The sequence below is a fragment of the Marmota monax genome, unplaced genomic scaffold (genome assembly GCF_021218885.2).
Source record: "Marmota monax isolate L192 unplaced genomic scaffold, Marmota_monax_Labrador192_F-V1.1 WCK01_AAM20220418_F8-fsc00137, whole genome shotgun sequence".
Classification (NCBI taxonomy): domain Eukaryota; kingdom Metazoa; phylum Chordata; class Mammalia; order Rodentia; family Sciuridae; genus Marmota; species Marmota monax.
In genome coordinates, this window is record NW_026692854.1 from 2,616,239 (window position 1) to 2,637,740 (window position 21,502).

Below are 21,502 nucleotides of genomic sequence, written 5' to 3' on the forward strand. Positions count from 1 at the left end.
GGGGTCGCGACAATTGGTGGCCCGGACGGGGAATTATATTCCTCAAACCCAAGATCCAGAACTTTCAGCTGTCAGGGTGGTGCACCGGTAAGTTCCCAGGTAAAGTGGGAATCCGCAAGCAAATAGCGGGGCGCTCTCTCTGTAAATAGAGAGAGAGCGGGAAAAAGGGACGCTCCCCTGTAAAAGGAAGAGAGCGGGGACTTTTGTACTTTCACTTTCTTTATAGTTCTAAAAACATTATGGGCGCTACCTCTTCAAGCCCAATTTTGTTGGCCCTGGATGGGTTGCTACGTTCAAAAGGACTTAAGGTAAAGCAGAGCACTTTGCAAAGGTTTTTGAGGGAAGCTGATACAGCGGCTCCTTGGTTTGCCTTTTCAGGGAGTCTTACGGTTCCCAGCTGGGACAAATTAGGAAAGGATCTGGATTTCGCTCATGAGCAAGGTACCTTTCAGGGTGGCGACGGCGGACAGCGCTCTGCGCCGCAGTCCCAGCGCCCGCGAGCTGGAGCGCGAGCAGCCGCCGGCGTCGCTGCGGCCGCGGCTGAAGGACCTGCCTGCACTGCTGCGGAGCGGGCTCACGCTGCGGAGAAAGCGGAGCGCCGCCGGGGGCCGGGACCGGACGGAGCCGGTGTGGGTTCCAGAATGCCTGACAAGAAGAGTCCCGACAAATACATCTGAGTTTAATATAACCACTTTGGCCATTACTTCCCAGGTGTTAATTCCGTTGTCTCCTTCTAATGAGACCTCTAATGCCACTCATTTTAAGGCTTCTCCTTATTGCACCCCTGAGTATGGCTTCCCTCCTATATTTACACCTTGTCAAGATCACTCTTGGGAGAAACATCAGGTCGCCAAAGGTTTTTCCCTTTCCCCCTCTCTCAAAAGGTACTTGTATAATTCTTCCAACAATAATTCCTCTATAGGAGCAGGTTGGTCCTGGTTTCAATGGTTGATTTCCAATGAAAAGGGGGCCACAGCCGACATCTCCGCTTTGGCTCAATTACGAGGAGTCCAAAGTTGGCTGTTTAATGTTTCTGGCAGTACCCAAGACTCGGGGTGGGGTAGGAGACTCAAATCTATTTCACACAATGCACTATTAGGTAATGCAACGTTACCCTCTGCAGCAGTCTGTCTCCAATCTCCGTTTCTGTTCCTTTTGGCTAATGTTACATCACAGGGGATGCTTAATTGTTCTAATACTACCTGTTACTTGTCTGAGTGTTGGAATGGATCCTGGCCTATGGCAGTGGTTATGAAAATTCCAACTTTTGTCCCGATCCCGGTTACTGCGGATCCAGAGTCATTTCCTATTGTTGAGCTGATTAGAGCCCGTAGAGATTTTGGAATTACGGCAGCTATAGTGACAGCTGTGGCAGTGTCTGCTGCTGCAGCAGTTACAGCTGGAGTAGCCATGGCCAGCCAGGTTCAAACTGCTGCCACTATTAATCAGGTTATTCAACAAACATCCACCATACCTGAATCTCAAAGTAGAATTAATCAACACATTCTATCTGGGATTTTGGCTGCTAATCAAAGGATAGATCTCCTCCAAGCTCAGATTGAGGAATTGTCAGACCTAGTACATTTGGGTTGTGTTGATCATCGTGCACATCTATGTATAACATCTCTCAGATTTAATGATTCCAGAAATACCTCTCAAATCATCGGACAGTACCTGGCCGGAAACTGGTCCATGGAAGCAGAGAAGTTGATCCAGACCCAACTGACACAAATTGCCATGTTGAACAACACTCGTGTGGACCCTGTGACATTGGGCCAATTTACGAATTGGCTGTCTTCTGCTTTTCCTTTCTTTAAGGAATGGGTGGGAGTAGGCATTTTTGGAGCGATGTGTTGTTTTGGGGTTGTCCTTTGTCTGTGGCTTTTCTGTCGCCTAAGAGCTCGCCATAGCCAAGAAAAGGCTATGATCGTTCAGGCTTTTGCAGCCCTAGAGAATGGTATCTCTCCACAAGTTTGGCTTGCGCAACTTAAGCAATAATTTCCTGGGTTTTGGCCATTGCACCCCAAGTTATCTTTGACATTGCACTGGGATTGGCATGCCCTCCTCTTCCTGCTTTCCCAGTTATGGAAGGCCCATGCACTCTGCAGGCCTTGTTGCCATTGCACGCAGGTGGGCTTCCATGCTGGTGCTGCACTTTATGCTTTGGACCCTTCGTTTTCTCAGGGGCTGAGGGATGGTGTTGCCACTTCCAACCTCATAGTCACTGACCGGCTACTTGTAAAATCCCCTTTCTTTTTCATCGTCAGCACGATGCAGGATGCGAGGCAAGGCACTGCACTTGAGTGATCCGATCTCCGGACCTCAAGGGAAGCATGTCCTATTGCATACGGGTTTGGCGTCCACGCCCCGTCCCACGAAAAAAGGCGTCGGCTGATATGGTGTCAGATCTAGGGAAGGCGCCTCCTTAGGACTGAGCCATACATTGCAGCCATGTTTGCACAGTGGGATAGGACCTCTACTTTCGCCTGCATTGTTTTTTAAGAGATAAGGGGGAACTGTGGTGAGCCGTGTTTGTAGACCCGTTGCCGCCATTAGAAGATGGCGCCGGTCTCCGTTGTGGATCTTGGTAAACAACTCCTTATTTGGGAGAGTTGGCGTGCTGTCCCTCAACACCCTATGAGAAAACCCCGCGTGGCAGCTTTGGATTGGACTTGAGTAAGCTTTATTAGGCTATGCTTGGGCGCTCGGCGGGGGGTCACTAGAAGATGATACATGAAACAAGGCCTGAATAAACTGCTGAAAGAAGAATCCTGTGTCGTGTTTTCCCTTGCCGGCGAGGGGTCGCGACACTATATCCAAGCCTCGAGGAATCAAATGTTTCAACTAGACAGGTACAATAGAATATAAATATTTTGAGAAAGGCAATTTCTTGCCACTCCTCTCTCTTGCTCATCTTTTAGAGTATTTATTTCACAATTTAGGTAAACCAAAGTCACATCAGTCAACATAAAAATTTGCAAAAACTTTTTAGCAAATGTCTTCCTGCTAGCTAGCCTAATCCACAATATTGTCTGCTCAGTAAAAAAAATGTACTCTCACACTTTAACAGTATGTGTGAAAGCCATTGTGTCCAATATTTTGTACTGTTTATTTCCTTTCACCAACTCTGCAGGTCTTGTTAGAGAAAGGTGCGGGCATTTAATGGCTCTTCAGCTGAAGGCATAGTCAATGGACAGACTACAGTTCAAGTCACCATACAAGGCCTCCCTGATCAGAATACTTGGTACTGCCCAAGAATTCCCTCTCCCAGTCCTCTCTACGTGCATACTCACTTGAGGATAATGGCATTCCCTGTGGACTTTCACCAACATCTGAATTTGTGTGTAATGCTTTGGATGCCATGGTCCTTGGGCTTACCTCTTCAGGCTTCCTGCCACTTGCTTTTGCTCTCTGTGCTTGTACCAGCCTGAACAACTTGCAGTTAATGGAGAGCGTTCTGCATTTTAATGGAGCTGCCCCTTTGCACACACTGCGCTCTCCCTCTGCTCTGCCCTCTGCTTCTCCTTCACCTTCTTTTGCCTGATTTACTTCCACTCATCCATCAAATCTCATTTTCAGTATCAGCTTTTCAAAACCGGCCAGTGTTAAGTACTGACCCAGTGCACTGTGCAGACCCCATCACAGCATACCTGACCTTGCCATATAAATGGTTGCTTTCCTTTGTTACACATCAGAAGGTGAACTTCTTGGGGAGAGAAATGGGGACATAAGCCTGTATTCCAGTGGCTAGCATTAGGTTTAGCACGTGGTGGTTACTCAGTGAATTCTTGAATGAATGAATGGTGTAGGGGAGAAAAATGTGCTTCCTTTTAACCTTTTAGGTTCTTTGGCTGGTCTCCAGATTGAATTGATATATGATAGCTTGACAGGAAGAAAAAGCTTCAATTTTATACATATGCAATGGAGTCCCACAAAAATATGAAACTAGAAATAAATGGGGGTCTGGGGCTTCTGGGGGTGGTGAAGGCAAATTATGAGAGGAAGGAGGGAGAATATAAATGGTGAATAATGGTTACCTTGTTATGCAGACAACTCTCTTGGGTAATAAATATTAAGTTTTGTTAATTAGCAAATATTGAATTATTGATATTTGAGAGAAGAGAGAATAAAGGTATGTGATGATGTATACCTATTGACATATGTGGGAAGAGATCCAAGAGATTTGACTTACATTTACTGTTAGGTTTACTTCTTTGAGTATAATGTCCTATCTTAGTTTACAAAGGTGCTAATTAATGTTAGTAAAGTAATTGAATTTTTCTTGCTGTGTTTTAATTTGAACTATGACCCTACAGCACAGGCATGTTTATTATATCCATTTCCCAAATAGAAATATTTGAAGTCATATAAATCAAGAGACTAGTTTGAGATCAAAGAGTCATAGGTGGTAGAGTAAAAAATCAAACTCAAGTCTTTTATATCCAAACATCAGAGCATATGACTGGCCTCTCTTGTATGAGAACAGTAATAATAATATTACTGTTGTAACATTTAGGACCAAAATTGCTCCATCAGTGAGAAGAAGATTGATTCAAAAAATGATGCAGAATAAATAGACCTGCTCTAAGAGGAGGAACTCTGCTGTCTCAGTGACCAAGCTACAAAACTAGGAGCCAATACTTACTGCCTCGGGGAAGTCAATTGGCCTGTTCCAGCATTACTTTTCTCATTGTTAAATTATAAATATTAGTAATTGGCCGAGTGGTGTTATTTTGACACTTGGAAATAATATGTATAAAGTGCCTGGCATATAGTAGGCATGCCTAAAACTGTTATTAATCGTACTATGATTAGTACCTTACTTATTATTATTAACCTCACTATGGATTATTACTATCTTATTGTTAATCTTACTATGGTTGATTAATTGTGCAGCCGGATGAGATGATGCACACCTGTAATCCCAGTGGCTCAGGAGGCTGAAGCAGGAGGATTGTGAGTTCAAAGGCAACCTCAGCAACTTAGGCCCTAAGCAATTCAGCAAGACCCTATCTCTAAATAAAATGTGAAAAGGGTCTGGGGATGTAACTCAGTGGTTAACTGCTCCTGAGTTCAATCTCCTGTACCAAAAAAAAAAAAAAAAAAAAAGTGCAACTTTGTCCTGCACAAGGATAGGAACAAAGAGATGAAAACTTCTTATTGTTTGGTATTGCATGAAAGTATATGAGAAAAGTTTATGTAAATTAAGAATATTAGTTTCATCCTGTCACTTTTTTTTTGTCATCCTTATTGGGCACAGTATATTTTACATCTGGAGCTCACTAGTTATACAAGCAGGGAAGAAAGAAAAAAAAACTTTCAAAGATGTGAATGCACAATGACACAACAAAGGGAGCTTCCAAGCGAATTTATTACTGTGCATTTCCAGGTAATGTAAGCAAAGAGATAATTATTTGTCATCCTTTGAATGTGCTAAAGCAGATGAAAACACATTGTAATTTGCACAGCTATTGGAAAGATCTTCAGCACTGAGCTGTGTGAGCTTGATGTTGGCAACCCCCTACAGCGGATACAATACCCCGTTATGTTTGAAAAATTGGCAAGTTCAGGGCAACAAATTCCTGCATACTTGAGGCTGCCTTGTTGATTTCCTTTCAACCTCAGCCCAAGCCAGGTCAAGCTCCTCCATTGCAGAACAACAATGTGGCCACCAGGAATGAGCTTTACTCCACCCTGGGTCCCTCCATCCCTCCATCCCTCCTTCCCTTCAGACAAATCATCCTGCCTGGATTTCAAAGAAATCCCAGAGATACATTCTTGCTGTTCTATCTCCAGGACTGCAGCCAGCACAAATCAAGAAAATGGTTTCCAGGTGCAAGCTGCCTCCCCTCACCCCCCTCACTTTAAATTCTGGTGATCATTCCAAGCTTTAATCTGGAGATGGACGATAGAGGGAACAGGAGGGTAACCTTAGGATTCAAAAGCCCATAGAAAATTATTTTGCCTTTTTCATTTTAGAGGAGTCAGGTCCATTCTCCAAAACATATCATACAACCCAGCATGATTAATTCTGTCTCTTTTGATAAGCCTCAGACCCCAAATAACTAGGATACATTATCTGAACCATAGAAGGAGCCCTACAGAGTGACGCTTTTACAAAAGTACTTCTAATCCAATGCTATTACTATCTCCCGGTAACTAGCTCCATTTTCACACAAAGATGTAATTGGTGGGAAAATGGCTTACTTTTCACAATAGCCCTGGATTTGCTAAATTCAGGTAATAGCAGATAATTATTGATAAACAAGACACTGAAGGGAAATGTATTTGGGGAACTTTTCTGGACATAATAATATTCACAGTAGCACAACACCTATTGAGAGTGACAGTATTTTGAGAAAATACCAATGGTTTGTTATTCAGTCTTATTTTTTTATATATGACAGCGGAATGCATTATAATTCATATTAGACATATAGAGCACATTTTTTCATACCTCTGGTTATATATAAAGTAATTTCTCCTGTGCCCAAATACCAGATAGTTTTCATCTTGAACATTTTGGGACATTTTTTTCATGGAGATTTTCTCTACAAAGATGTAGATCATCCTTTCACATTGTCAAAATAAAAAAACCTATAGATTCTATTATATAACCACAGTTAAATCTTTATTTTTTCTATAGATCAAGTCTAAACATTTTCAAAAGAAGTCATTTTTAAAATTTATATATGACAGCAGAGTGCATTACAATTCTTATTATACATATAGAGCACAATTTTTCATATCTCTGGTTGTATACACAGTATACTCACACCAATTCATGTCTTTATACATGTACTTTGAAGAGTAATGATCATTATATTCCACCATCATTAATTATCCCATGCCCCCTCCCTTTCCCTCTCACCCCTCTGCCCTATCTAGAGTTCGTCCATTTCTCCCATGCTCCCTCTCCGTATCACACTATGTATCAGCCTCCTTGTATCAAAGAAAATATTTGGCATTTGTTTTTTTTTTTTTTTTGGGGGGGGGATGTCTAACTTCACTTAGCATTATCTTCTCTAATTCCATCCATTTACCTGTAAATGCCATGATTTTATTCTCTTTTATTGCTGAGTAATATTCCATTGTATATAGATGCCACATTTTTTTTTATCCATTCATCTATTGAAGGGCATCTAGGTTGGTTCCACAGTTTAGCTATTGTGAATTGTGCTGCTATAAACATTGGTGTGGCTGTGGCTGGGGTTGGGGTTGTGGCTCAGCAGTAGAGCACTCGCCTTGCATGTGCAAGGCCCTGGGTTAGATCCTCAGCATCACATAAAAATAAATAAGTAAATAAAGGTATAAAAGAAGTAAATTTTATCGGCACATTATTATTATGTAAGCATTATTCACTAAGTGGAAAGATTTAGGTCTTATTAATATTTCCCTGTGTCTAAAATGATCCATACGAAAAACATGTTTCAGGCTTCAAGTTGAAGTTTTTCTTTTTTTGGTAAACCCCATTAACTCCTTAAAATCATGCAGATGAGAATTTGCTTCATTTTTAGAACATGACCAATTTGTAGGATTCTATTTCCCCCTGAGTTTGCTAGTTTCATTGTTAACTAATTTTTCTATGCATTTTATTTCTTTGTTATGGTTACATGATTTCCCCCCCCCCCTGTGGAAGGAAGAAATATGTGTTTTCTGACCTATGTTAGTCAAAATTTCTGATTCCCAATCAAATGATTTGTGAATATGGAAGTCATTTAATTCTTTTTAAATGAATTCCTTGTGGAGCCCTCTGAATTCCTATTTTACTTTGGAGTTAGAGTCAGAAACTGTTAGTGCTTGCCAGCATTCACATTCTCCTCTTTGGCACATAAAAAATACATCTCCAGGCTCCTTGTAGTTAGCCGGATATGCTGACAGAGGCGTGGCTAATAGGCCTGAGAGAAGTAGAGTGAACTTCTAGGCTAGGTGTTCTAACCTCTCCCATGTGTTATCGTCCCTCTTTCTCTTTCCACCAACCAAATGAAGAAGACACTAAAGATCTGAGAGAGAAGAAAGCCACAAGATGGGGGGGAGGGGGCGGTCCTGGGTGCCTGAATGATGGCGTGGAAAAGACATCCTATAAACCCTGAATAATAAGCACACATTTATGGCAGGAAATAAGCATATATTATGTGAGGCATTAGGATTTGGAACTATTTGTTAGAGCCCTTAATCTACCCTGACATACGCTTCTGAAGAAATGCAAAACCTAGAAGGAGAGGCCTAGTGGTTGGGTGGAAGATTGCAGGAGGTCAGACTGAAGGCTGAAACCCTTTGCAGACCTGCTACACAGTGGTAGCACTTACAGTAAGCTGTTATTTAGGGCCATTTTGAAGGAGATCATATGCCAACTGAGCCTAAAGCTTTCAGGCAATGTTTGGGAAAACACATGTTGGCCCCCATCAGCTAAGGTGTCACAGGAATGGGATAAGCTTAGGTAAGAAGCGGCTGGTTTGCAATCAGAAATGAAAGGAAATGGAATCCAGAAATTGAATGTCATGAAGGAATGGAAAAGTCAATTTTGTTTCCTAGTATACAAACTGCAGGGAATAAGAGTGAAAGATTCTTTGCTCCGCTATGTCTTGTTAAGATTCAGGTGTTGCTTTCCACTCAAGTTTGATGGCCTCAGTGTAGCCAAGAGATGGAGTTTGAAAATTATGTCTAGGAATAAACTTTGGGTGTAGTTAATGGCGTCAGAAAATGACTGATAACAAATAGATCAATAGGTTGCATTTTCTTTAAAGGAATTTTATTGCCAAAGGACACAAACCTCATGGCAAAGGCTATTAAATTCCTAGAACAGTGGTTCTCAAGGAGCCGCAATTTTTACCTTCTAGGGGACATTGGGAAAAGACAGAAGACATTTTTCATTGTTACAACTGGAAGAATGCTCCTGGATTCTTGAGATAAAGGCTTGGGATGTCGCTAAATACAATACACAGGACAGACCCTTACAATGAAGAATTATGTAGCACCCAAAATACGTAGCCCAGAATGAGAAACCCTGATCTAAAGCTACACTCATGTCCATAAACTTTTATGACAAGTTTTATAAGCTGAGTATCTTACATGCACATAATGTAGTTTGCATGTATCAATATGAAATAACCAATCCCACTAATATGCATAATTATAATGCATCAATAAAAATAAGAAAATAAAAAGCTAAGGATCTTATGAAGGGCTTAGTCCCCATACTGACTGCAGAAGGGCCATGGAGGTTAATTGACAAAGTAAACCTTCCAAAGGACAGAGCTGAAACTGGGAGATGTATGTAGCATTCATTTATAATGAAAAGCTTAGCAGGCCAGGAGTGGCACACTCACCATATTTGAGACTGTCTTGTTGACCGTCTTTCAGTTCAGACTTGGTTGGTTTTATTGGCATAGAATTAGCAGTTCAAAATAATCTTCAACACTTTGATATAGTGCCTCATACTGTCCTCTAGCATTCTAGTTGTTGATTAAATTCTGGAGTGCATTTGACTGTTTCTCTTTATAGGTGGCCTAATTTTCTCTTGGAAATTTAAAGAAGTTTTCTTCTGTCCCTAGTATTTGGATATCAAATCAAAGGTGATTCAGGGTTGGGTCCCTCCCCACCACACCAACGTTTTTTTGTTGTTGTTGTTTGTCTGTTTTTTTGTTTTTTGTTTTTTTTTTTTTTGCTGAGTACTGGAAAGCCTTAGGCAGGCAGATACTATGAGCCTGATCCTCAGACACAGGGCTGTGTCAGCATTCCTGCTTCTCCCCACGAGTAAAACCTCCTCCTTCATCAGACCATGGTCTACAGAAGTAGGTTTCTTGCCCTGCCCCAGATTCAGGGGCTACTGCCTATTGTCTGTACAGGTTGAGACAGCAGACCCGCTTCCTCACTGTCCAGCAGTGGCAAGTGGCCAGTACCTCAGACTCACGCTGGGATGGGAAGGCAGATAGGCTGCAGTGCTCTCAGTTCACCTGTTCCAGCCTTGCTTGTGGGCAGACCCTGAATCCTACACCACGGAGGAAGTATTAAATCTAATAACTTCCTAGCTATAGTTAATTTTTGTGTCACTTAGATTCTCTTAGTCTCAGCTTCCTCATTTGTGAAAGAGAAGTGTGTATTTGCCTATTCCATAGAATAGAGGTAATAAAACCAACTTCAGAGGGTTGTGGTGAATATTAAATGAGATAATGTATGTTCAGGGTCTAATTCAGTATCCCATTTAGAGCAGACACCTGATTAACCTGGCAAAACGGTAATTCCATGCACCCTTATGTTTTCTATATTGTGTAACAGATCATCATAAACTCAGTAGCTTGAAACAATGCACAATTATAATCTGTTCCTGTAGGTCAAAAGTCAATACACAGTATAGCTGATCCTCCACTCAGGGTCTTATCATGCTGAAATGAAAGTTTCAGCCAGACTGTGTTTCCATTTGGCACCCAGGATCCTCTCCCAAGTGCATTAGGTTGTTGGTTCCTTGTAGGATTGAGTCTCATGCTTTCTTGTTAACTGTCAATGAAGAATCATTTTCAACTGTGGAAATCACCCTCAGGTCATGGCCATGTGGTCCCCTCACACCATAAGTTCAATGTAAGCAGATAGCAGGAGAATCTTCTGATGGGACGGCCTTCCATACTATTCTGTTATATTCTATTATACTCACCAAGGAGGTGGAGGTTATGTAGGGTATGCATACTAGAAGGTGGAATCTAGGGGATCTTCTTAGAATTCTGCCTACCACAACCTTCTAAGCTAAAAATCAGAAGAAGAAGAATTCAGAGATGCAGAAGGACTAGAAAGTAATTGACTGAGAATCCTGAGGAAGTTCAGGGCCGAGGTAGAGAGATGAATGTGGGCAAAAGGAACACAATTCCTATAAGAAAATTGGATAGGAGTTAAGATAGATTTATTACAGAAATAGTTGTAGCTGATGTGATAATAATGGACAGAATAATGGAAGAATATTTTCATTCATCCTTACTAGTGTTATTTTTTAATAAAAGTGGATAAGTGAATGAGCAAGTTTTGCTCAAAATGCACATGCACATCTATTAAATCGCTGTCTTTTCCATCATATTGTATGAAATCTGTCTCTAAGGAAGACATGTCAATGCCTTATTCAACCTGGACAGTGGGGTACTGAGTCATGATGGGTAATGAGTAAAGATGACAAAAAATCATCTTGCAAGTTTGCTGTGCACTTCCAATGCTATTCGTAATACTAATCAAAATAGATCACCCCTAGAATCATTCAAATTTAAACAGGTTCAAATTTTTATGACTTGAGGTTTTATAAACTATCCAAAAAAATGTAAATCAGTTATTGTTATTTGGTGCTATATTATTAACCTCATTCTTTGGGAAAATCTCACAAATTTATTAAAGTAATAAAGCATATACCATTATTCTCAGTAACAACTCTGCTTTGATATTATAAGTTTGTTATTGCCTTTTAATTCAATCAAATACTTTTTGAGAAACTTATAGCACCATATTGGGTGCTTTGAGGTATTGGAGATAAAGTATGGTTTATGCAAACAAGTAATTTACATTCTAGTGGAGGAAATGGATATTAGTAATTAGTTTTAACTCAAGGCACAAATTGCTCAATGCAGTAAAAAAAAAAAAAAGATACAGATGAAGGGAATGACAGCCAGCACAGGTTAAAGGAGTTTAGTTCTGCATAGGAAAATCTGGGTCAGCTTCTTAGTTGAAATAAGATTTGAACTGAGCTTTGAAGGAAGATTTGGACTGTAACAGGTGGATATGGATCAAAATCGTAATCTAAGATGTGATAATGGCTTATGGAGATGCAGAAGTAAAAGGTTTGGAATGTTTAGGGAATGAGTCAGGTATATTTTGTACTGCATGCTATTAGGAGAGGCAGGGATGATTAAATGGATGTGAAATACTGGATATAGCCAAAGGAAAAATCATGCCTCCTAGGTTACCAGGAAAGAAAATTTTATAGTTATTCTACAGGTAATGAGATGAAACTCACTGAAGGGTTTGTAAGAAGGAAAGTTATGGGAACAGTTTTAGGAATAGTACTCTTATAGAGAAAGAAGACTAGAGAGAAGGAGATAAGTTTGAAGGTGAATAAAAAATTGTTTAATAAATCTTGATATCTTGGTTGTCAACAATCCACCGAAGGATGTGCTCACACCAGGAATTAAAAAGAAGTAACACACAGTATCTGTCCTCAAACGATGCAACACTCAGGTGATGTTCTGCCCAGTCATGCCTCTGTGTGGAGGTGTGACCACAAGGTCAAGTGCATAATAAAATGAAGTGGGATGCAAGGCTAACATGATTTAACAGATTGTGAAGGTTCTTGAATGAAAGGCTAAGCATTAAAAAAGTATCTATAATAAAAATGCCTGTTTAGAAAAATAATTCTAGTGCAGAGCAGGAAAATAAACAGGAAGAAGAAAACTCTGGCAGGGGAGAGATCGGTGGGACGCCATGGCATGTTTATATAGGAACTGATCAGGGCCTGGGTGCGGGAAGGAATAGGATTCTGGTGTATAAATACTGAAATGGGGGGAACTGAGGTTGCACCAGAGCCCAGTGGCAGTTTAGCTTTGGAATTGGTGAGCCTTTTCCTCAGGTTGGAAGCTCTTTGTAAACGACTGAGAAGGAGTGAGTTGAAAGCTGTGATCACACAGACGTGCTCACCTCTGTTCTTTCTTGAGAAGATAAAGTCTACCTTCTGTTGACCTGTGAATTCTTAGGAGAGTGACAAAGATTATGAAGCTCTTTCTGAAGAACAAGAATGATCAAGGCAAGGGACACAAGGTACCACCACTCACTGGAAGCTGTCTTTGTGGTAGCTTCTGTTTGTGCACATTTTTTCCATTTGGGCCTTGGCATGTTAAACATCCAACGTTGTTTCCCCATGTGAGTCAAATGGCTTAGGTCTCAAATCCAGACATAAATCTCAGCCCCTGAGTTCTTCCAGAGCAAATTATTTTGGCTCTGCAGGTTGCACACTGTCCACATAGTTCTAAAAATCACTAAAATAGTTCTAAAATCAGTCCCTGAAACTGTGCTGTATGGTAATTATGCAGCTGCTATTGGTGAGAATGTTGCCCATTTATGGGGATGATGAGGGGCTCTTTTTCAGCTTGTACTCTTTATATGGGAGTGCAGGAGGAACCTCTGTCCTTCTAAGGCAGGAAGTCCCACTGCAAGAAAATGCAAAGATTTCTCTCAGCTTGGATGATGGTGGATGATGCCTTGAATCCTGGGTATAGACGATGGTTTATTTCTCTTACCTTCCCTAGAGATAGCTAACCTCTGATCTATGAATAAGAAGATAAGCACTCCAAAATCTTTTTTTCTTTTCTTTTTTGAACATAAAAAGGATCATAAAAGTCTCAAAAAAAGAAATTTGTGCTGCTGAAACAACCTGAATGTCTTTCCTATAGACAGGTTTTCTGTACCTGCTACATTTCTCAGGCCACTTGCCTGTTAATTGCACTGGCCCTGCCAAACTCCAAACTTAGTTTAATCCAATGGTCACAGGAAGTGGCAAAGCACAGCAGAAAAACAAAAACAGAAACAAAACACAACAGGGGTTTTATACCAGAAAAAAAAAAATCCTGATCCTGACACTTAATGGTTGTGAATCCTTGAACGTCTTAATATTTTCTATTGTAAAATGAGTTAATAATACTTCACTTGTGAAGTTTGGTGTTAGGATGAAATGAGATTACTTATCTACAATGTCTATCAGTCACTGATAAGATCCCCTTCAACAACTGTTAGTGCCATGTCTTTATTCTTACACACAGTTACTCTTTCTATTGGTCAAGAAAAAACTTAAAGCAGTAGACCTTCTCATACATTTTAACTCGGATTTTTCTTGATCATATTGTCAGGGGATAGGCAAAGTCAGGATTCACTTTTCTCTACTTAAATGATTTATTATTCACTTAAATCTGAATACTTTCAATTCAGCTCTGGACTCTTGAATTCCTTAAAGAGATTCCCCAACCCTTGGAGCCATATCTGACTAATCTGATGGGATGCCACTCTCCCCTTCTTACTGCTTTCATATTCAATATGGCTAAAACCCTTTTCCATGTAGCTTTCCTTAAAAGAATTCACACTGGTGAACTATTTGAAATTTTACAAAGTCTGTCCACTTAGGAGCCCTTAGGGTCTCTTAACACTGGCAAATAAATGTCAGGGAGAACAATGGCAGAAAGACTTGAACCCTACCCTCCTTTTTTTGAGGTCTAATTTTTATATAATAGAATTGCATACATTTTATATTTCCTTTATTTTGGGGATATGATGCTTGAGGAGGTTAAAAAGTGAATTTAAAATTATGGGTATAATCAAGAAAATGGCTTGGGACTTGTAGAAAGCTTCAAGGAAAAGTGAACTTGAGTATTTCTCTACTCGGGTTAAGAATAGTGCTGTATGTATCATGATATCACTGTTTGGTTCAGGGACTTATTATTTGATAAATATGTTTTCCTTTAAAAATATACAGAGTAGTAGCTCCATGATCAATTCAAAATAAGAGTTCTAGGACAAAGATGCCGAGAAGCTCTACCCATCTTGCTACATCAAAATGGTCTATGTGGCTTAGACATATGAGTAGTAATAACGAGGACTCTGCTGTTATCATAACTACTGTAAAATTTTTCAGGGAATAGCATAAAATATACCAACAGTTTCTCATAAATCACGGGGTCTGTTCTACAAGGGACAATAAGAGATTGAGCATCTCTTCTAGTGAGTTAGAGTTCTAGAATAAACCTATTAGATGTACACTCTTTTCTACAACATCATGTTCTACTTTTAGGTATACAGTAACAACCTCACATCAAACTGGAAATAGGATTTAAAGTTGACAAGAGGATTGTGTAGTTCCAAACCTATAATACATGCCAAGATCATTCTGTGAGACTTATTTTTCCCTGTATTGTTATCTTATGTCATTTCATTGTGTTATAATCATAACCGTAGAAACATAGCCAGTCTTTAAGAACCACTGGTGATTCTATATTTACAGACGAATGTAAAAATTGATTTTGGCTTAAGCTTTCTATATCAAACTAATTCCCTCTCTCAAGTTAATACCCATATGGGTTTACAAGATAGTTTTAGTGTTATATTTAAGTAAGAGTTTATTCAAATTCAAATAGATTTTTTTTCTGGTACCAGTGATTGAACCCAGGGGTGCTTAACCATTGAGCAACACTCCCAGCCCCTTTTTTGTATTTTATTTAGAGAGAGGATCTCATTGAGTTTCTTAGGGCCTTGCTAAGTTGCTAAAGCTGGCTTTGAACTCATAATCCTCCTGTGTCAGCCTCTCAAGCAGTAGGGATTACAAGTGTGTATCACCATACCTGGCTCAAATATCAATATTTTAATAAAAAAAAAGCTGTGTGAAAGTGAAATTTAATTCAGTACAATGGAAGTACATCATGATCAATCTAATAATTTTGTCAAACTTTGAAATATTCCTGGTTTGAAAAAAAAATTTGTATTTATGTGTTGAAGTCCAGAAAGGTAACTGTTAATATTTTTTCTCCTTGTAAAGTAAATGGTTGCCTTTTCTCTACCAACCAAATCAAATAAAGAAGATTGAAAAATCAACTAAACTAGAAATGTATACTTGCAAAACTTAAGGTACATGAAACTATACTATATATAAGGTTTACGAAAACCAAATTCCCAATGCTTCTCCTTGAACCTATATTTAATATGGGACTATAAAATAGCTATTCCCAGAGACAGGGAAATATAATCATCAGAATGCTTACTGAATATTTTGCAAAGTAATGATGGAAAATCTTAGAATGATCTGATGAAATTATAAAGCCAGGCTTTGAAAAATCCACCTGCTGTTGCTTTCCTACAATCTACACACACTTTACCACTTGCTCTGGGGAAGCTTGACCCTGTCCGGCAACACAGCACATCTTGTGCTTCAGGAAGCAGAATTGACAACAATGTGCAACATCTCTAAAGGGGAAATTAGAACATCTCCAAAGACGAACTATTGCTCCAAAAAGAAAAGCAGAGCAACAGCTTGAGCTTTAGGTCAAGGTAAAGTAATTCAATTTCAGGCGCTATTCACTGCAGAGCCCTGATGCTGGGATCTGATTTGAATCTTTTGGCTTTTTGTGTGTGAAATCTGTCTGTGATACAGAAATGCTAGAATTTTTAATGTGTATCTAACATGGCATCTGAATGCATTATAGAACCAAAACTCTCCCCATGGGCTGTAAGTACCTGAGATTATTTGAATGTTTCTGTGCACAAGTCCTAAAGATTCTTCTTTAATTTTTTTTAATTTCAATGGGATATAGCACTGCACTGAAAACAAGTTTCTTTTCAGCAAAGTCACAGGAAAATGATGGGAGAAATAGAAAGTTTGGTGGTCCATCTTCAGAATATAGTATTTAGCCTTAATTTGGATGTAAGATTCAATTATAGCTATTTTAATTATAGCCCTTCCTTTTGCCTATCCCAATTTTAAAATTAACTAATTGCATAGATTGTAATCCTGAGCTCCTCCTATCAGGGCAAGTGGGGGGTGCTGCATTAGGGATAAAAGCAGGCAGACTCCCAGACCAGGTGGCTTACTAGCCAGGTTCAGTAGCACACCCCTCTGGCAAAAGTAAAGTTTGCCTTGCCAACCCACTTCCAGCCACAGGTTTAATTTCTTGCAGCACCTCAGAATTTCTGACAATGTGTAGAATTATGTAGTCATTGCCAGTTGAAGAAACCATGGACATAGGATCTCACCAACACTAAGAAACAAATTCCAGGTGTGGCTGGGTCCTTACATTTATAACAGGATGAAGATTGGTCCTGGGGTCATAACCTATGTTTACAAGACAGGTATTTCTTGCCTTTATTTGAAATCTTCCCTTCAGGCTAGAGGAAAGCAGAAGCCTAAGTGACTCTCCTTGAGTTCACAGAAATAACTTTGAGAGGACTTGCAGTGCAGAGGTTAATTAGCAGTTTAGATTTATGGTGAGAATAAAAGGCCCCACCAAGTCTCTAGGCAAAAGTGTTTTAGGACCTTTGTCTAATAGAAGGACCTTAGTCATAGAAGACTTCCCTGTCTCTAGGAACAAAGAATTGGCAAGGGTGAGGTGGAAGCTGTAGTCCTAGGTATGAAGCCCAAGATTCAAGGGCACTTAAGTTCAATCTAAATCTAAGGTCCAGATTCAACCACATGAACTACATAGACAATGGGCCTAAGACTTTTCCTGACACCATGAGTAATCTGGGGTCCAAAGCTATCTCAAGCTTATTGGAGACTAAGATCATAATGAAAAACCAGCCTCTACCTCAGAGCAAAGCCTGTCCAAGGAAGGGACATGACCTTTGTCCTTGGAAAAACCCACAGAGCACTCCTAGGCACATTCCCACCCTGCTAAGTTGTTTATCTACAAATAACAGGAGAGATCTGCTGTGCCAGGTGTCCCTGACTCAGTCAGGCTAGGAGGAGATCCATAGCAACCCCCTAGCAGCCACCAATCAGCATGAGACAGGGAAATACCTGGGATGCCAGATGACCCTCCCAGTAGTTTATGGTAGTTGATAACCTGTTGGGAAACCATGTAGTTCAGCACGTACACCCCTCTTGGCTTAAACCAATCAGTTCAAACGAATACCCCTTTTGCACTGACCAATCACCCCAACCCAACTTGTTCCCACCAGTGAATGTGCTAATCATGTTTTAGAGTTGTTATTTGATTTTCCCGCGGTGTGTGATGATTTGCTAAGGGATGCTATGATGTATGTGAAGTCCCTGCCCTCTCCAAAAAATGTATAAAAATGCTGCAAACCCTGGGCTCGGGGCCTCTCAGCATCACCAGTTGCTGTGTGTGCATGCGGAGGACCGAGCTAGCTCGCAATAAACACCTCTTTGCTGCTTACATCGATCTTGGGTCTCTGGTAGTCTTCGGGGGTCCCGAATTCGAGCATAACAATGGCAGTAGAATTAACTCAAAACCTTGATGAATCTGAATGGATTAATATATCACTTACCCTAAACAGGATGGCATATGGGCACTCGATTGTTATTTCCCTAACAAAACTGGACTTGGTGTTTGGAGATTCTACAATGGAGTTATATATTATGAAATTGATGAAATATAGACTCTGATCAATGCATATTAAAATGACAAGTTGCAGTGCACTAAGGCAAGGCTTTGTACAGTTTGCATACCATTCTCAGTGCAGTTGGTTTTATGTCTACCGCAGAATAGAAAAAAAAAAAAACAACCCATGAAGTCAATAGGGATGAAATGCCATTTCAATGTTAGAGTCTATATGAAGCTGTAAAAACACTAACTGATTTCTCTTCTGCTTTCTAACCCAGCATTCTTTCCCCCAAGATCCCTGTGCAAGAGGAACTGTGCCACAGTCTGGCTGGGCACAAATGCCGCAGTCTGGCTGGGCACACAATCACGAGCCACCACACAGCTTGTAGATTCAAACAGCAACTCTTTATTCCCGAACTCACACCAGCCGTCTACAATCACGCTCTGGGGAAATCCACGTTCTCTGCCCAAATCCACCTCCACTGGGCTTCTATCTCCCAAAAAATACTGTCTGAATCCCGTGAGAACTCAAGGGGAACTCAGGCAGCAGGATACGCCCTATTCCCAGCAGGAATAATCTTAAACCTGGAACGCCCTAAACCGGATTATCCTAAACCGGGAACACCCTAATCCCGGATCTGCCCTGGTCCTTGAGCAAGGTCACATAACTGCAATGTCACTGCAAAATGTCCTATTTCCACGAGTCCTTCCACTAAGCAACATGGGGTACGCTGGCAAGGAAATTGTCATACCTACTTGGCTAATGGCTCCCAGCAGAACTGTGATATGCCAAGTATCATTGGCATCTTCTTTATCTCCAACAGGGCCCTACCCTAATCAACCAGCCTCAGGCTGAGCTCAGCCCACCCTAAAGGATTCCACTGTCTCCATTTCTGCTTCTGACATTTTTTTCTCCTTCTACTATCCAAACCTTTTGTATCCATGGAAGCCCAGCTTGATGTCTCCTATGGTATGACTCCCATAATTCCGATGGTGTGATTCTGAACATTTAGCACATATTGTTCTCAGGTTCTTAGCACCTTCTCTCTGTAATAGTGTTTGGGCATTTTATCTGTGTCTTTTGGATTACTATAGTCTAGAGGACATGATAGGAACTCAGTAAATCTCAATCTGGTTAATTGATCTACAGCTCTTAATATTGCCTAATGCAACCTGTGCATTTCAATTGCAATGCTATTGTCCAGAGCGGGAGCTACTCAGCTTGACAAATATATGGAATCAGAAATCCTGTTAACACCTATGTATTCCCTGAGTATTCCTGCGTACAAGTATAAAATAGTTATATGATCTTACATTGTTTATCTTTATTGCTCTCAGAGTTGGAATATAAAATCCGTAAGTGCCCTTCCATGTCTATGTCGAATCATGAGAAGATCTATGCATGAGCTCTCTGCAGATAATGCAAAGCTCAGCTTGGTGATTAGATGATTCTTGGAGGAATGTTTATGTTGCTCAATCAGTGATATGAAAGGCCTGTGTGGGAAGCTAGAACCTAGAGACCAACTTGAATGTCAGAGACACAACAGATGATAGAAACTTACAGAGTAGGCACGGAAGAAGAAGGCACAGGACTCAACAATTACTGATGGGTGGGGATCTGGCAGGAGGGTATCATGTGACTTCAGATGGCAAGTAACAAGTACCTGCATTAAAAAGCCTGGATTATGGACAGATTACAATTGTGGGATGGCCTGGGGAAGAGAATGTGGTTAGTTAAATAAAAAAAATGGAAATAAACTGTGTGCCCCAATTTTTCATTACTTTTGCTGGTCAGAGCCAGACCTGTACAATTCTGAACAGAAGTAGAGACAGGAAACTGTTAATTTTGGGCTCTTCTTAAATGTAAATCCCAGGAAACCAGTGTAGATTGTGAAACTGATCTAGGCTGAAGTGTGATGGTTTTAGTGACCTCACTCTGAAGGTTACATGAAGGCAGGGACAGGGAACCAAGCAGATAGTTATAATCTATCACCTGCTTAGAAAAGCAAAATAGATTTGAATTTAGTGCGTACTGGCATGCTTCTTTGAAGATGAGTTAATATTTATACAATGCAGACTTTGATGGAACCACTGCTGATTGCACAAGAGATGGAATGTGTTCTGAGAGGGGTGGGTAGGTCAGAATATAAAAAGAAATTATTATAATACGAGTTTCTTTATAAATCACAGGTTTCTCTTCCCAGGCATATTTTATCAGCCGATTCTGTCATAACCTGCAGTTATCTTTCTGCTTTATTTCTCCTCCACTTCTCTCTCTCTCTCTCTCTCTCTCTCTCACACACACACACACACACACACACACACACACGTGCTATTCAGTAGTTTTCTTCTGTAATCTCTGTAATCTTTAGACTTCTAAACAATATTTCCCTTTTGCCTCTTTCCATGGTGAAATTCATTTTTTTTTTCTGACTCCAAAATAAAGAGATGATGTAGTTTCTAAGGTCTAAACCTCATGGAAAATGAAGTCATGCATTTAAATCCCTTACATTCCAGTTTCCCATTCTTTTGTTTTGTGCCAGAAACTATTTCCCCTTCTAGTCTTTCCTTGATCTCTAAAATCTTTCTTAAAAATTGTTTTCCCCAAAAAAATGAATACACAGTGCTGAGTAGGAGTGCTTGTGTGGCCTGAGTGCATCATTAGCCACCTCTCATGTGTCATGTAAATCCATATGCTGGTGTATCCTAATTTATTGTAGAGTTAAGGTGGCTTACTAGAGTGGAGAGACAGAGAGAGGGTATCTGTGTGCATATTTTGGCGAGAAAGGATGAAGAGGGCTTTCACAAGAGTTTAAGGAATCTACAGTAGATTGAGTTAAGGAAGGCAGGAGCTGAAGGGCATCAGACTGAAAAATTGAATTAAGCTAGTGAAGTATGGACTGTTTGAGGGTCTTGAACCAAAAAGGACAGAGTAATGGCCCAAAGAACTACCTAGAAGGAGTAGAGTTCTCTTTAGGAAGAGAGATGATCTTTAGAGTTAATCAGACAGGCCTCCATTTCTTTAAATACCAGGAAGGGAGAGAAAGTGGGGGGAGGGAGCACTTTTATGGGAATGAACAGAATAAATTTTAGAAAGGATCTAGACATAGCCAATAAATTGGAATTTGGTGGGTTCAGTGATTACACTGGTGGCTTTATTCTGCTGTCACCACCAACCACACACACACACAAAAACATCCATTTATGATCATTAGGGGCTGGTAGTTTGATATTTTTGGTTTACCTTCTTTTTAATGTTAGATGAATTTCGAGTGGAACTTCCTATTACCACTGAGGGGACATTACTCAGACTGATTCTGAATTCTCTGGGGGCAGGGTTTGAGTTTTTCCACCTTTGAGTGCATAGTACCTAGCACAGCACTGGTACTAGAGGAAATTTTTTTTTTAAATGGATTATTTTTCTCTGGAAATGC